This window comes from Manacus vitellinus, unplaced genomic scaffold (assembly GCF_001715985.3).
Source record: "Manacus vitellinus isolate BGI_N305 unplaced genomic scaffold, ASM171598v3 scaffold_84_pilon, whole genome shotgun sequence".
Taxonomy (NCBI): domain Eukaryota; kingdom Metazoa; phylum Chordata; class Aves; order Passeriformes; family Pipridae; genus Manacus; species Manacus vitellinus.
The window spans coordinates 163,842-168,921 of NW_021940840.1; positions in this window are offsets into that span (position 1 = coordinate 163,842).

A 5,080-nucleotide genomic window follows, 5' to 3' on the forward strand; every position below is an offset into this window, starting at 1 on the left:
CAGCTTCTAGGCTCGGCCCTCTGGGCTTTTCCCCGGTGCCAGGGTAGGGGCTGTGGTTGTGCCCCCCCAGCCTGGCAGCCAGCAGAGGAGTGTGCCCAAGGCTCTCCCTGGCAGGGATGACATCCCTCCGGATTGCCTTCTCCTGCTGGCCCTGGAGCTCCATGTTTCAGCCTGGAGCCCTGTGTGCCTGCTCTGAAGCCCTTGTGCCAGCCCAGAGCTCCGTGTGCCAGCCCTGGAGCCTCATGTGCCAGCCTGGAGCCCTGTGACATCTGGGGTCCCATGTGCTGGTCCTGGAGCCTCACTCGTGTGGTGGCCTGGAGTTGTGTGTGCCAGCCTGGAGTTGTGTGTGCCAGCCTGGAGTTGTGTGCTCACCCTGGAGCCTCCCGTGCCAGCTTTGGGGTCCCGTGAGCTGGCCCCGGAGTTCCATGTGCCAGTCCCAAGAGCCCTGATCCAGCCCTGGAGCCCCGTGTGCCTGTTCCAAGCCCCGTGTGCCAGCCTGGAGCCCCGTGTGCCCTCCCGTGCCGGGAGCTCCATTAGGACGCCGAGCATGTTCCAGTGGAGAGCTGTAAATCAGGGCCGGCTCTCCCAGCGCCGCCGGGGTGGGAGGCAGGAGCGGGCTGACAGGGACCCGGGCCTGTGGGAATCCGGGCGGCTGCTTCCCGGGGGAGAGGAGGTGGGAGGAAGGTCTCCTCCTCTTCTCCTCCTCCTTTTCCTCCTCCCCCTCCCTGCCAGGAATGCGGAGCGGGAGAACAGCTAGTGCCAACCAAATGAAACCTTATTTTTCCTGCAAACTGTGACAAACTCGGACAGCTTCAGGCTGGGGGGCTGCGGGCTGGGCTTTCCCTGGGTGCCTGGATCCAGCCCCTCCGATCCCCGCCCCGGGAATGCCGCTCTCCCGGGCTGAGCCCGGGGCTGCCCGCTCCTGCCTGTCCCACCGCGGGTGCCTTCGCTCTGACCCCCCCGCGGGGGGAACAGGGATGCCCTGACCTTCCCTTCCTGCTTCCGTCCCAAATCCCGCCCGGCTGGAATCCTCCTTCCAGCCGCGACTTCCCCTCCAGCAGAGCCGGTGCTGCCCCGGGGATCCCCCAGATCCCCTCGGGACCCCCAACTCCTCCCTCCCGCAGCCTCGCCTGACCCACAGCCCCCCCGGAGGCTCAGCTCGGGGCTTGGCGTGGCGTAAATCCCATCCCAACCCCTTTTTATTTAAAACCTGGGATCGGTTCCTTGCCCGTGGCTGCAGTTCGGATGGCTGTGGCCCGGCACAGCCCCATTCCCACTCCCTGGACTGTTGTACTCCCAAGGAATAGCTGTTTTCTCCTGTTTTAATAAAAATTCACAGCACTAGGAGGGGAGCTCGGGTATCTTTGCTCTTTTTTATTTCGGGAAAAACCTCTGAGTCCTTGGGAGGGGTTAATGGGAAGCCCAGCTGGGGTCCCTCCGACAGCTCCCACGAGATCGGGATGGGTTCTCCCTCCCCATCGTTCCGGGGGTCCCGCTGTTCCCGGTCACTCCCTTCCATCCCTGCTTGAGGGAGGAGAGTTTTGAGGTGCCTGGCGGGGCTGAGCCCTGCGTTTGCCATTCCTGGGGCTCTGATCCCTGGTCCCGTCCTGCCTGGAATAAAGGATGCACTGCACTGACCTCAATTTTATCGTTGATCACGGATGAAACCGGCCCTGCCCAACACTCCGAGCCCAGCAAGGCCCGCCCCCGGGGCTGTTCCCGGCCCCTGCTCCCTCTGGGGTCGGGGATGGATGCGCTCTTTATCCGCTCTCCGGCAAATCCCAGGAGATTCGCGGGAGCTTCTGACCGGGGCTCGTCCCCAGCGCCACGGGGGGCTGGGGGGATTTTCCCCACTTTCCTTGTTTTAAGGAGGGCTGGGGGAGGTGGGATGGGATTCTGGCAGAGGGATGCCGGTGGGATACCCGCGGGATTTCGGGATGGCTGGAGGCAGCGGAGGGACACGGAGGGTGACCTGAATTCCCACTTGGCCACTGCTGACAGGAATGCAACTGGTGCTTCCTGCCCTGCCTGCATCCCAAAATGAGCCGAAAGGCTTTTCCTAGCAGTCCCTAACTGGGACAGGAGCACAGAGGGATGTGCTGGGAATGTGCAGGGATGGAAGTGCAGGGATGGATATGCAGAGGATGGATGGACCAGGGATGGATGGACTATGGATGGACATGCACAGGGTTGGATGTGCAGGGATGGGTGTACAGGGATGGGTGTGCAGGGGATGTATGGACTGTGGATGGATGTGCAGGGATGGATGCACTGGGTTGGGTGTGCAGGGTTTGGATGTGCAGGGGATGGAAGTGCAGGATGGATGTGCAGGGAATGGATGGACTTGGGATGGATGTGCAGATGGATGTGCAGGGATGGATGCACTGGGTTGGATATGCAGGGATGGATGTGCAGGGTTTGGATGTGCAGATGGATGTGAAGGGGATGGATGCACTGGGGACGGATGTGCAGGGGTGAGATGCACAGGGATGGATGGACTGTGGATGAATGTGCAGGGAGGGATGCACTGGGATGGATGTGCAGGGATGGACATGCAGGGATGGATGTGAAGATGGATGTGCAGGGATGGATGTGCAGGGATGGATGTACAGGGATGGATGTGCAGGGATGGAGGTACAGGGATGGATGTGCAGGGATGGATGTGCAGGGATGGAGGTACAGGGATGGATGTACAGATGGATGTGCAGGGATGGATGTGCAGATGGATGTACAGGGATGGATGTACAGGGATGGAGGTACNCAGGGATGGATGTGCAGGGATGGATGTGCAGATGGATGTACAGGGATGGATGTGCAGGGATGGATGTGCAGGGATGGATGTACAGATGGATGTACAGGGATGGATGTGCAGGGATGGATGTGCAGATGGATGTACAGGGATGGATGTGCAGGGATGGATGTGCAGGGATGGATGTACAGATGGATGTACAGGGATGGATGTGCAGGGATGGATGTGCAGATGGATGTACAGGGATGGATGTGCAGGGATGGATGTGCAGGGATGGATGTACAGATGGATGTACAGGGATGGATGTGCAGGGATGGATGTGCAGATGGATGTACAGGGATGGATGTGCAGGGATGGATGTGCAGGGATGGATGTACAGATGGATGTGCAGGGATGGATGTGCAGGGATGGATGCACTGGGGACGCACTGGGCGCAGCCAGGGATGGATCCAGCATGGGGGGGTCTCCTCTTGCCCTCTGGCACGGGGATCCCCACTGCTCCAAGAGGCCCTGCACGCTCAGCCTTGCACACTCCCAGCTTTGCACACCCACAGCTTTGCACACTCCCAGCATTGCTACACCCACAGCTTTGCACACCCACAGCTTTGCACACTCCCAGCATTGCCCCTCCCACCTGCAGCCCAGTGCCCGCTCCCCCCCTGCCCTCCCTGGTGCATCCCAGGCCGTTCCTCCACTTCCAAAGGAAATTTCATCCTGTTTTTTTTTTTTTTTCCCTTTTTCCCATATCAACCCTCCAGGAGCCGTGGCAGCGGGTGTGGGTTGGTGGGAGCTGACTTTGCTCGAGGAAGAGAAACCACCAACCAGCCTTTCCCACGTGCCTCTCCCAGTGCCTTCCCCTGCCATGCATTCCTGGGGAAGGAAATCGGGGATTTGGCCAACCCCAGGCAGCACCCGAGGGCTTTGGCAGCAGTTCTCCACTTCGGGGTTCCCAAAGCCTCCTCCACTCACATTTATTTCACTTCCCAGCTGTTAAATACTCTCAAAAAATAGAATAAACCACCAAGAGCTGAGGGAGAAGCGTTGCCCTTGGGAGGGGGTCAGTGCTGGCACCAGGACAGAGGGGACACAGGGTGACCTGGGGGTGGCCAGGGCCAGGGTCCCCCCGGAGGGGGGTCATGGTGCTGGTTCAGAGCCCACCCAAAATGTGCACGGCTTCGGTTGGCAACTCCTGTGGGAAAAGAGCTTGGAAGGGGCAGAGGGGATGGATGGGGACTGGCATAACTGGTGTCCCCCACCCATGGGTGCTGCTCCACAGCACCACTGCCCCCCTGCACCCTGGAGGTTGCCCCAGTCCCGAGTACCTCGGGGGGGGGTGTGAGATGGGAGGTTGGGGGGGAAAAGGAGACCTTGGCAAAGCCCCAGAGGGCTGGGGGGGCTCCTGCACACGTGGGGAGTGTGTGTGCCCGAGGGAAGGGTGTTTGCATGGCACGGTGGCTCCTGGCACGGGCTGGAACCAGGAGGACCAGAGACCCCCGGGCCGTGGGTGGCTCTGCAGGGTCACCCTCTGCCCTCCAGCAACGCGGTGGGGATTAGAGGAGCAGCCCCGGGGACACCCCAGCCCTGCCCTCGGGCTCCCTGAGGTGCTCGGGGCACCCACCGGGTGTGTCTCCCCTGCAGTGACAGGGACAGCGCTGCTCCCGGGGATCCGAGCCAAACGGATCCTGCTCTTCCGACGGTGTCTTGAGGACGTGGGGACCTGGGTCCTTCCTCTCTGACAGCTGCCAGCCCGGCGCTGTCCCCGCCATCCTCACCCATCCCCATCCATCCTCATCCCTCCCCACCCACCCCCGCCCATCCCCGCCGGCTCGGGCTGACGGCTGGCACAGCACCGCCGGCTGCGTCCCTCCACCTTTGTCTTCCAGGGAGGAAAAGAGGGAAGAAAATTGCTTTAGGAGGGAGGAGGGAGGGGAGGGGCAGCCCTGGCAGGGGATGGCACCCCGGGCCACCTGCTCCCCGCAGAGACCTGGCAAACTCGGTGCTCTGTGTGGGTTAATTGGAGACTCATCACACGAGGAAACCAGAGCTTGGGAGCCCTGGCTGGGAGCAGAGGTGTCCGTTCAGCCCCAGGAAGGGATAATGTATGGATGTTGTGGGATCAGAAACACGTGGAGCAGAGTGGGAATTGCTGGAGCCGAGTGGGGGTGTTGGGTGAGGTGTGATGGGGTGTGGGACCGTGTGGGGGTGTGGGGTCTTGGTGGGGCGCAGGACACTGTGAGGGGGTGCCAGACCACCCCATGGGGTGTAGGAGCACACGTGGGGTGCAGGACCCTGTAATGGGATGCAGGACCTTGTGAAGGGGTACAGAACCAC